Genomic DNA, 13,120 nt, shown 5'->3' with positions numbered 1-13,120 from the left:
ATTCCTGCCCCTTCTCATGCTTCACTGCCTGGTGATGGTTGAATCGGGTGTCAAAAAAGCATTATGCCAAACCAGAAATAATTCAGAAATGAGACATTAGGCCAAACACCTATATTTGATCCCTTGTAGGCTGGGTCAAAGTTTCAGCACAGAAAGCCACCATCTGTGATGGCCATGGCATGACTACCATTGTCCTATGTGCTATTTAGATTAAGATATTAATAGGAGAAACTCCTATTCTAGGAGGTCTGAAAGCTGAAAATGAAAGTATATTGGAAGAAAATTTAATTACGATCTTTTAGTTCATCAGAGGACTGCGGAATGAGCGTGAATGAACTTACAGGGCTATAGAGACTTGTACCTCCCATAAGAATACGGCTCCATAACTTTCCTTCAACATTTTTAAAGGAAATTCAGCTGTAAAAAAAAAAATGTGGTAAACCTAAATTGAACTGAAGCAGCATATCTAATTTTTACAGTCTAGTTACTGCTAATATCAAATATTCATTTCTCCCAACAAGCAGGTAACTATAGCAACAAACACTACATGGCTGTATGCAAAGGTGTTAAGGAACAAAAAAAAGGGTGAAAATCTTCACGTTTATCTCAGGTTTTTTAATTTTCTAACCTTCTTTAGAATTACCAGTACAGCTGTCAACTATTTAAAATATCTGCAAATGATTAATTTAGTAAAATATTATGGAGACACTGAACAACTTCTGTACACACACAATGGGAAGAATCCCATTCCTCTCTGAAAACTGCAATCAAAAATAATTTCCAATTAAAATACTTTCTGACAAGAAGAAGAAAATTAATTTAAATTTTAGCTCTAGGACGAAAGGAGAACGAGTAACGTCATGTTTCATTTTCTTCAGCCTGTCACTTCAATTCTCTTTTGAGAAGGACTTATTTTCAGATGATATAATTACAATCCTGAAATGGCAGTTTTAAATATACATGACAGATGTTTATTAAATTGAAATACATTTGGAATAAAATTTACTTCCCCTCCACTACAGAAGCAAAAGCCAGATTCTGGGGCCTCTTTTCTGTTGCAGTCCCTTAAAACTGAAATATTTTCATGATTGTCAGTGGAATTATCCCCCATTTCAAAGACTGCAACTCTCCTCCCCTATCAGTTCTGCCGTGCATTTCATCTCTAGCGTATATGTTGCCTGGACCATCTAAGTGTACTTTCAAACTTTACACAAGGCAACATCCTAGTAGAAATACTATAATAAAAAACTGAAGTGGCAAGGATATTCAATCCTTATGTTGAAAATTGCATCTCACCTAGGCCAGGTTGTGGTGTAGTATTCTAAAAATCATTAAATGAGTGTCAGGCAACAGTCTGAAGACATCATAGGTTGTATGTCAAAAAAGAAAAGTCAACATTCATAAATACTGCTCCACAGTACCATCAGCCTACAAGGCAGAATTCATATTTTAGATTGAGGTATTTATTTGAAGATGGTAGCATAATATGGCACAAACTTAAAGTGTTTACAAATCACTTCTCTGAGTGAGCAATGTCTTCCCTTAAGAGTGATTTATATATAGTCTTGAAGGACTCAGCTTCTACTTGTTCTGCAGGGAGAATGATGCTTTATGGATTTCCTCTCAAGGAAATTGAGTTTGCCTTAAAAAAAATAAAAAAAAAAGTCTGTGACGCAAGACAGATAAAATTAAAGATGTCAAAAGCAAACTGTAAAAAGTAATCAGCAAAACTGAATTATACGCATAAATGGCAGCATTTTAATCACTAACAGAGAATTCAGTGATCCTCCAACAAGAAAAAAATCAATCATTTAGGGAACTTCCACAGCCATATCAAAAAATTATATAACTCATATAAAGAAAATGCTAGCCCTTCTGTGGTAAATGGAACTTCTTTAATTCTATAGTAATCAACCACACGTTTGAATTACTTCATTTATGCTTTAAGTTTTGAGCTTCTGAATTTTTTATATATATATATATATAATATGGATGTAATGTACCACACTGACAAATAAAAACAGATTCAAAGGCTGTCACTAGACTCTCTGGGATGTTCCAGCTATATTTTAATCAAAATTCCAATTTTCACACTTTGCTTAATATATGAAAATGAAAAACAAATAGGCAAAAAGTTACATGAATGCATTACAAGTGAAACACTATTGGATTCTCCAGTCCAAAAGAGAAGCAGAGGAGAATTTGATTAACATGACTCTTTATATTTATATATGCTTAATTCAACAATTTATCCATCTTCAGGTCTCTTCAAAGAGATGTTTCTTTAGGGTATTTCTGTGTATTTACCTATGTTTATCTGTTCCAAGAACTAAAATGTGTAATTCAATCAAACATACCAGTATTATTCACATTCTGCCCTCTCAGATTATCTTTTAATTGATTTACTGAATATATAAACAGAAAACTAGAACCTAATATTATTCATATACTCTAAGATGGATTTTTTTTTTAACCTTGAGTAGAGTTTTAAATAACTCAATATTAAAGACTGACGACTATAGGATGTTGACACAACCAAATAGAGAAATGCTACCTAGTGCTTCACAGAAGCCAAAAGAATACAAATGACATTGGAAGTAATTTACTGAATATATAAACAGAAAACTAGAACCTAATATTATTCATATACTCTAAGATGGATTTTTTTTTTAACCTTGAGTAGAGTTTTAAATAACTCAATATTAAAGACTGACGACTATAGGATGTTGACACAACCAAATAGAGAAATGCTACCTAGTGCTTCACAGAAGCCAAAAGAATACAAATGACATTGGAAGTAAAAGCTGATACCCCCATCCCCCCCCCCCCCTTTTAATTAATGTTATTGTAATTAGATAGTCCAGCACAAAGGATAGGTACAATTAGGCAGAATTTGGAGAGAGAGCTTTCTCGTTGAGGGTATTAAGATAAAATCTCCTTCAAACCAGCATATTTTCAATAATTTTTGCAACATACACTCTAAAACCAGAAAGTCATAAGAAAACAGGAAAGATAAAAGAAAGTGAAAATAAAATGAGAAAGACCGGATTGGCATCTGGAGAATTAAAAGTAACATTCTATTGTCTCCAGAGGAATTATTCCATAATAATGGCACTGGGAAATCCAAATTATGCTAGTAGAACACTAAAATTAACCCTATTTGTATTTGACAATACCTTCTTTACTTTAAAAAAAAACAGGCTAAGGAATCTGGACTCAAACCACAGTTTTATAGCTGGATTCTTTTTTCCTTTTTGATATTAAACATTAATTTAAGGGTTCTTTTGTTTGTTTTCTCTTGGGAAGATGACCAGTGTGCAATCCTAATTTCTGGCACTGGGTAACTCTCTCCCTTGCCAAGGTGTTAACGAAGCATACAGATGCATATATGTTTGGTGCACTTCCAACACTATTAGGGTTAAGTGTTCATTACAGTCACAAGTATGTAAATATATATTTGATACTGCTCTTGGTTGAAGGTAGAGTTGTTAATCACTCTGTTTCCAAAGCTTTATTGCATTTTGAGAAAAGAACGAATAGTGATTGATTTTCATGGTAAAGCACACAAAAGTTTCTCTCCTGAAGCATCTCTGGGTAACTCTTGTAGAGACACAAGCACTCTGAGCTGCACCTCTGATATAGGTGAGCAATTACTCCCGTAGTGACTTTGAAGTAATTCAGTTTACTTTTCAGTCCTAACTCTACTTGAGTCATGCTGGTTGTAAACTGACTACTTCCAGATGATTTCCCTTTTGCTGTCTTAAGCACTGAGCATCCTGAAAATATTGATACTTGATGCAAAAATCAAACTTTTACGATAGAAAACTCAACAAGTTTGGGTTGTTGGTTTTTTTTTTTTCAAGCTTTAACTGCAATACACCCTTACTCCTTCTATGACAAGAAAGAGTTCATCTTACCCAGACAGCAAAACCTGCTTGGAAACTAGGGATATTTGCAAGAAAAAGAGGGACTATTGAGATTAAACAGCAGACTTCTACCTTTTGTAGTCACATTCCTTGACTCTGAGAAAGGATTGAAAAACATGGGCAGTGAGAATCTTTCAGTTTTTTCTCACCTTTTGGCTCTTCCAATCCTCTCTCTCCTGAACTGAAACCATTGCCCCAGATACCTACAAAATGCAATGTGTCTCTAATCTGGAATTTCTAAGTTTTACTATCTTCCACTGTAGCTGAACTTCAGCGACCGTCTGGCTCTTTGCACCAGCAGAATATGTGCCAGCATTTAGTAATTTACCAGCACGCTCTGCAAAATCTGCCACTTGAAGTTTTTTTGTTATAAGTACACCACTCTTTTCTCCCTCTCTTAGATAGTAATTGGTCACAGTGGATTTTAACGTCTAAACATCCACAGAGCTAATATGCCTTTCAATTTTTTAGAAAAAGAAACTCTAGCCAAAAAAGATAACATTTCAGTTATAGGCCTCTATTCAAAGTATTGGGGCAGCTGATATCATGCTCTGTGTCACTCTTAGTAAGTGAAGATTTTTTTTTGAAGATATTTTTTAAATCTCTTTGAAATACGTCAGTATCAGAGAAACTCGTGGTGCTCAGATGACTGACGTGTCTAGAGGATCAGCAAACAGGATCTGCCACAGGAGCTAGTGATACCAAAACTCCTGACCCAAAACAGGAGAGGGAGAATATAAATATTTCTCAGTGTGGCTACAGAGAACTGCAAGTTTAAAAAAATCATATTCACATCTTCTTGTGGAAAATATGGAGCTTTTCCAGAAAGTAAGCTATTATAGAAGTACATATTTTAAAATGATGCTTAGAGTCATCAATAGTTGAGAAGCACCTGTTTTTCATACTATGGTGGATAACATACTAGAGGAATGAAGAACTAGTAGCCTACCTAAGAAATAAATCCAGGATCCTCACAAATAGCTGGGAATGCTTGCTCTTCTTCCCTCAGTATCAGAAGGAAACACAGAGAAAGTGAGGAGAAAAAGATTCCTTTGAGAAATGGCTTGAGATTTCATGTGGTTCATCTACACAGAGGAGGGAAACATGCCCCTGCAGAAGCTCTGCCTGCTAAGTGGTTATTATTTATCCTACCTGCAATCTACAGTTTAAAAAGCTTAAGTAGTATATATAGCAATTATCCCAGTTTATATTGGATGAAATTGTGAAGGAGCAGCTACACATGGATGTCAGCCAGCAGATCTGGCAGGATGATAATCTGGAGTTTGTAATAGCTAGGGGTTTCTACCTACAATGTTTTTGTCAACAAACCAGAGTTTAGGACTGCAAAGGAAAACCTGCTGTGGCCTCAACCATCCACACAGAGGAGCCAATGCAAGAATCTGGAGGGAGCTCTAGCGGTCACCAGGGTTTTGCAGCTGGTCGTGCTCGGTTCAGAGTGGAAAGAGAAATGCAAGACACAGAGCATAAGCAGTAATTTACTCAGGGAGCCTTTCATTTACAAAGAAAGCAAATGTGTTTGTTCACCCAATGGTTTTATTTTTTCCAGAGGTACAATTCTTACACGTTGTGCTTAGTGTTTTGAAAAAAAACCATTCAGTGATTTATCTGCCTTTGTGATCTTCATATTATATTCACTGCCCAGAGTCAGTAGCATTGTGCTGAAATGGCTGCCTGTGAGGTTCCTGGTGTGATATATTCACTCTCATAGATTTTTATAGAATAAAAAAATCTGGTCCCTATTATTGTCAGATTATTTTTTTTTATTTTTTTATTTTTACAAAATCTGACTATCAAACTATGTGTTGAATTAAATGAAAATAGAAACAGATAAAAACAACATAATGAAGGATTTGTGAAAATTCTGCCACTACAGCTTTAAGCACATTTTTTTAATCACGAACAATTTTTCTAATGTTCTGGCAATGGGAATCTTTACTATTCCTAACCAGAATGGTACTACGTATATTTTGACATTTCATTTTTACTTCTATTTACCTCTTTTGCACAGCCTCTTTCAAGATTTAAGAATGGGTTAATGACCTTTCTCATTGAAACCATAACAAGATTCAAACCAAGAATTACTGATACATCTAATAAAATAAGATTCTTTCTCACTGCAGACATTTAAACCCAAATGCTAGAAAGTTCATCATAAACTTAACTTTAAATAAGAGTTTACATCTCTATCAAGCACTTTCCATCTTTCTGTCCATTTGTTCATAAGCTAGCACCATAGCTGGAAGCTTTCTTCTCCCCATTTTTCTACTTTTCTAATATTTGAGAAAAAATGGACTATGGAATAATCTCTGAAAAGAGACCAAAGACCCACCACTTCTTCTCTGACTGAAGACCCACCGCTCCTCATATTTACAGGCATCAGAAACCATAGTATAAGAAATGCATTAATCGAGGGAAAAGGATGAATGCCTTGTTTATCTTGTATTTTAAGCAGAAAAGAAGTATGAGATATTGCCATATCTGTCACTAAAAAAAACCCAAACCATAGAAATTGAGGTCCAGCTATGGAATTTACTATATCGCAAAACAAGTTAAAGGTGTGCAAGTGGGAATTCTGTCAGAGAAGACAAGACAAAATGATACAATTATTCCAACTCAGAGCTGATATGCTCCAAGGCATACGTTTTCCCACAATCACTGTAAATATGAATATTTTAGAGGTTAATATGAAGATCAAATGTACAATGCCTTTGCTGAAAAGATTAATATCTTTTCATTAAAAATGAGAGTGTACTGTTGGTTCAGCATTTGCATTTAGATCGAGTAAGTAATAAGTATATTGACTGCTTAAGACACATATCTCCAAAATGGAGAACATGGATAAAGAGGGTAGTGTCCATCTGCAGAAGTGGACAGGCTTTTTCTATTTCCTACTGCTACCCCTTCAGAGAACTTAAGCCCTATCAACAAGAATGCTGTGATTTACTTATCACAGCAGAACTGGTTGAATACTCTAAAGAACATTTATGCAGGCATTCAGTCCGTCATGCAAGCAGTGTATTGGTGAATATGTATCAGTGAGCTGCTGTTGACTTGAAAAATTGCTAGACGTTGTACAGTCATTCATCAATGTATGGATAGGAAGGGGTATTTGCTAGTTGTTATAACCTGCTTTTTGTTGTAGTTGTTGTTTAAAGCTTAGAGCCATCCAGTAAAGTAGGAGGCTCAGCCAGCTATTATGCTATTACAAGTGGTCCACATAAACATGAGCAGGATGGGCTAATGTCACTCCAGGTTTCTCATTGTTTATGGCATAAGGCTTTCACCTCCATGTTTCCACATAATAAAGAGAAGAAAAAATATATATGTTTCAAATAATCATAGAATCATTTAATTGTAAAAGACCTTTAAGATCATTGAGTCCAACTGTACCTATCCACTATTAAACCATGTTCCTAAGCACCTCAGCTATGCTTTTTAAATACCTCCAGAGGTGGCGACTCGACCACTTGCTTGACAACCCTTTTAAGTGAAGAAATTTTTCCTGAAGTCCAATCTAAACCTCCCCTGGCGCAACTTGGGAACATTTCCTCTTGTCCTATCACTTGTTACTTGGGAGAAGAGACTTACCCCACCTCACTATAACCTCCTGTCAGGCAGTTGTAGGGAGCGATAAGGTCTCCCCCTCAGCCTCCTCTTCTCCAGGCTGAACACCCCCAGATCCCCCAGCTGCTCCCCATCAGCCTTGGGCTCCAGACCCCTCCCCAACTTCGTTGCCCTTCTCTGGGCATGCTCCAGCCCCTCCATGTCCATCTTGGAGTGAGGGGCCCAAAACTGAACACAGCATTTGAGGGGTGACCTTGAGTAATGGTAGATTGATGTAGCAAGATTGGTTCAAATGGTTACAAAATATAGCACTTGCTTACTGAAACGGTGGCATAGCTCGTGCAGGCACACCGAGTGTCAGCCTCACCAGAGAACATACATTTCATTTTACTGAATCTAGCCCAGGGTTTTGCAGAATCACAGAATATTTGAATTGGTTTTCTTGAAAAGAAGTGTTTATAAACATACGTGACAGTACCTAGTCCAGCATGTAGCAGATATCTCAAACTATTTGTTAACTTTAATTCAAATTAAGCACAGCAGTTCCTATCAAAAGCAAAAGCGTATTACTCCTCAAACTGAGAAGTAAATATTTCACTTAAGCAACTGTGTGGCAGCTTTCTTACAGTACTTTAGTCACATAAAATTTATACAAATCATACAGCTACTTTCACTGCAGAGCAGAGGGGTCTTTAACACTGGCAAAATAGCATTGTGAGTAAGCAGAAAAACTGATTACTGATCCATAAAGGAAATTTAAGAGTTGATTCTACAAGAGTACAGGCGTTTTCTCCTCCTATGCACATGAGGAGCATAATTTTTATTTCACTGCAGGGAAGTGTCATTTTGAAATGGACTCTCCATCCCTGAAACACAAAACTGAGGACATTTCCTCAAGGTTTCTTTCCTCTTTTTTTTTTTTTTCTTCTTCTTCCCCGTTTTTTTTCTTCTTCCCCACCCACTTCTGCTCTATTTTGGGTCATTTAGACCATACATTTTGACGGAGGGCATCCTTCTTCTCTGAATTTGTGAATCAAAATGTATTCTCCAATGGATATCTGGAGGTATAATTTGCCCCGTAACACACTTCAATCTTTATTGGTGACACATTCAAGGATGCCTGACTCCCACAAGAAAAAAAAGCACATTAATCCTCAAAAATGTGTCCTTACCTGCCTTCTGAAAATGAAAACGGATGTTGTTTGAGAAATTATCTGAGTTTTGCTGCAAACCCTGAGGATCATGCACTTTTGGAAACAATCCTGAATCTGAAAAATTTATAAGTAAAAATACACTGGTAGATTCAGCCCATACAAATCCTGCATGGTGCTAAGTCTTTCCTTGGAGGCAGGAAGCACTCAGCTTCCCTCAGCAGATGTCAATAGAAATCAAAAGCACTCAGCAGCTTGCTGGACGTAATCTGTGGGATTCATACATACACTTTTTCTGCATACGGGAGAGAATGACTCTTTTGCTTACTGCTTTTGGAGGTGATACTATGCTATGGAAATAGCTCTGAAGCACACACTGTCCCCCATCTGTGCTAAATCAAACACTCATTCGATTACTACCACAGTTAAAAAAATGAAATAGCTAGGTTGGGGATCTGAAAGTGGATGTGCAACTCAAAGAAAAGACCCAAAACAACCGTTCTGTTTTGAGATAGTGCAAGAAAGAAAACAATCTTAAGGAGAGAGTGACGCCTTTCATATTACACATTCCTTCTGCTGCCTTATGCACCAAAGAGCTTTGGAATAGCCTTCAAAGGAGAGGTCACCTAATGTGCCAGGGACCATTCCCATCTCCATACTCTCAGTTTACCAAGAGACCTAATAAATGCCAGACAAAGAAAAAGAAATTTTGAAGGCTTGTAGGAATTTAACAAAATTGTCTTCATTTTGAGCTGATCCTGTGTAGCTAAAATAACAAGTAGATGCAGAGTTAAGGCTTACCAGAAACAAGTTAATTTTTTTCTTTTTTCCATTCTTCTAAGTTTTGTTTTATTTTAAAAGTGTCTGCTTAGAATTTACATTTAATTCTGAAGTATTACCAGAAAAAAAAAAGTTTGATTTGATTTTCATCTCAAAATTATTAACCTGGATATTTACTTATGCATACTAAGATTCTCCCACATATATGCAATTGGATATAAAAACTGACCTCTCTAGATGTCCAGAATTTATTTTACTTCAGGGTAAATACCTGTGTTTTGATTCCTTGCACTGAAACAAGTCTTTCTGACACTGTGCCACAGCAACTTTTCTGAAAACATTTAAGCATGGAAAAATAATATGGTCTACAGAGCATGTGCAAAATCTGCCAGCTGCTTTGTATCTCCCACTGGGCAATACTCCCAGTCTCCTGTTCCCGCTGATGTACATACAGGAAATAAATTATACTTAAAATTAAAAAAAAACCAAAACAAAACTAAAAAAACCAAAACAAAACATAACCAAAACAAACCCACAAACAATTTATATACTGTTAATTTTTCTTAAATGAAATGGAAAGTTTCCCAAAAGCATCAAGATCCAAGCAGTGGTAAAACTCACTAAAAAATATGGAAAATATATGTAATTTTAATCAGTGTTTTAACATGCTTTAAAAGAGTTCATATCAACCTCTGGTGCATGTAGGTATGATTAATGAGAAATAGCTTTCTTCCTTCTCAATGTCCATCCTAGAGAAATTTTTGCTTTAATTCAACTTCTTAAGTCTAGGGCTAATACAGTTCTAAACAGTACACCTACAAGGAACAACTAAGAATAATCCATTTTTGTCTGGTACTCATTTTTAAGATTCAAGTAGAAAATAAAGAGCTAGCAAATGACAGGCAATTGACCCAATTTAAAGTTTAAGTAAAATCAAGGAGAAACTGCTGGTTTGAATTGGCAGTCACAAATAATCAGATTCATCAGGAGCAATTTTTGCAGTTTCTGGAGCTGTGGAATGCGCCAGTAGAAATGCACCCCCCACATCCCCAAATACTGTGTGTACCTTCATGAGCTACACCCTGTTACCTGCAACTAGCGCTGACTCAAATCCCAGTCATCAAAAAGGATCAGCTGAGTTGTTCAACATCCATTCTTTTTTCAAGCAATGGAAAACATTAACAAAAAACCTTGCTGTTCCCTATGCACATGTATTATAACACATTTTCCCCTGAGATGCCACCAAAAGAAGGGTAAGAACAGAGGGGATAAAGCATTCCTCTCTTCTGTTCACAAACACTGTTTCATGCGGTCTTTGTCCAACCATCATTCAATGCATCTATCTACATTTTCTGCCCTCTGATATTACACACCTGCTAGCAAGGCTTTCAGGGGAAAGACCATTTCTTTGTGTCATGTTTCGACAATGCACTTCATAGAAGATTGTGATAAATAACCAAAACATTTAAGATCTACAAAGGTTCACCAGAGAAAATATAATAACAACGAGGCAATAATATCAGCTGATATCCTACAGAGGAGTGGCAAATAGTACTCCCTCCTGCCCACCAACTTTCCAGCATCTCTAAGGTCACTTCTTCCAGCCTGGTGATAAGCAGATTCCTAATTCTTTAAGCAGTATCTAGAACAGACATTTCTCCCTCCAAATATTACTCCCATCTCTCTCTACCCGAGGCAGACAATTCTTTTACAATAATTCAATTTCATGAGCCATATAGAGATACATAAGAGGTATTTATATAGTATCAAGATCATGCAGGTACCAAGAATTGTTCAGAATAGGACCATTAGGCCACTTGTCCCTAAAAGCTGCTATTACAGTTAAAAATAGAAGTTATACATCTTTGGCCATGAATAGCTAACTCCAGAGATGAAGCATGACTACCAGTTTCTATACAAGACATACGTAAGCAGGAATGGGGAGAAGAGGCTGAACCCACAAAGATGACAGAGAGCACAACACAGAGCATCTTATGAAAAAATGGCAGACATACTTTTTCCAAAAGGTTTCACCTGACAAGACAATATTAGACTGGAATTCAACTGCAGATAATGCCTGGGTTTAGTGTTAAAATTTTACACAGCCCTACATTTTGGCTCATAAAACATACAGCATTTGCAGCAACAACAACAATTACTTTGCAGTTTCAACAAGACTGCAGCTTGCCACGTCACCTTCAAAGTAAAGGTATTGAATCAACTATTATTAAAAACCATGAGGAATTCAGATCTTGCTTTCAGGATATACTACCCAGCCATAATACCTGTTCGATTGAGGCCAGACTCCTTGTATGGAGACAGCATCATTATTTCATGAATCACCAGTGACCTTTAGAAGATACTAGGAAAAGCAGGCATGTTCATTCGCTTCCATTGATTTTCTAATTTTGAGTAAATTGGTTTAATCTGGGGAATGGTTATCTATTAGGAATAAAAATACCTAAACTGACTTTAGAAAACAGTATAAAGCTTTTGAACTGAAACAATGAATTTAGAATGGAAAGTTGAGGCAAAAAGGTAGCGATTATATAAAACTTAACTTGGGCATGATTCTGTGGCCAGCCACACAAGTGTGAAAGAATTGGAAACTCTCTAAACTTAAAAGACAGATCTACAGGCCCAGACCTCAGTTTCACTGCACTGTGTGTCTGGAATATGTGCCTGGCTTGCCCACTGAATATCTGTTGTTGGAAGAGCCCGCAGATAAATGGGAAGTGGTATGGGCATCATTTTCATCTGGTTATAGTAAGAAATAATGTGCTGAATATTGAGAACATTGGACAGTCCTGAATCTAACCAACTTAGAAGAAACATTCAGTAAATCAGCACATACCTGTAACAGCCTGCAAGAAAAAAACTTGGTTGTCTCCAGGAATGTAAGAGCACACAGGGCTACGTAATCGAAATGTTGATTTATAGAGTAACTGTTTAGGTCACTGCGCTGGTTTTGGTTGGGGTAGTTCATTTCCTTCATAGAAGCTACTACCAGACTATGTTTTGGGTTTGTGCTGAAAACAGCATTGATAACACAGGGATGTTTTAGTTACTGCTGAGCTGTGCTTATACAGAGTCAAGGCCTTTTCCGCTGGTATTGGTGCCCAGATCTCATATGTTCTCATAACTAAACCTTTAATTTAACAGTTTGGCTGGACTTTATTATATCCTGAACATGAAGTGATCATACCTAAGCTTTCTTTGCTATCTATTTTTGCTCTCATAATGTTAATGTTCTATAATAAACACAGATTTTGGCACTATGGTAATTCACCTTAAAACCACATGCAGAGTACCTGCCCCTTTACTATTCCTTTTTTGTATTTTCATTTTTTTGCCTGGGGGTACCAAATGAATTAATCCATTAAGTCCACTCAATAAAAAAAAAAAAAAAAAAAAAAATCTAGAAAAGGATTTAAAGCATCAAACTATAATAATCTCATAGCAAGCTATATGCACAATTAGGTTTCTTTTTTTTACTTCCAGACAGCAAATTGGTGACTCAAAGTTGAATTCCACTCATTCCTGAGATCTTTGCTCTCACCACCCAACACTGAATGTCTTGTCCAGAAATTGCAAACTACCAAATTCATAAATATTGATCAGAGCACGTAACTTCTTACACCCAGTTAAGAAATAAACAAAACACTTAACAGACTCCTC

At 36.4% G+C, this 13,120-nt stretch overlaps 1 protein-coding gene across 1 annotated transcript in view; it reads right to left on the bottom strand.

Annotated features, from left to right (window-relative positions):
• The window catches only part of CDH13 (cadherin 13), a 583,915-nt gene that overhangs the window by 125,052 nt on the left and 445,743 nt on the right, over window positions 1-13,120 (bottom strand). The gene's annotated exons all lie outside the window — the stretch shown is intronic.

The sequence above is a fragment of the Egretta garzetta genome, unplaced genomic scaffold (assembly GCF_000687185.1).
Source record: "Egretta garzetta isolate BGI_Z169 unplaced genomic scaffold, ASM68718v1 scaffold39, whole genome shotgun sequence".
NCBI lineage: Eukaryota > Metazoa > Chordata > Aves > Pelecaniformes > Ardeidae > Egretta > Egretta garzetta.
Note: the sequence above shows the minus strand (reverse complement) of the source record. Positions and strands in the feature narration are given on the sequence as shown.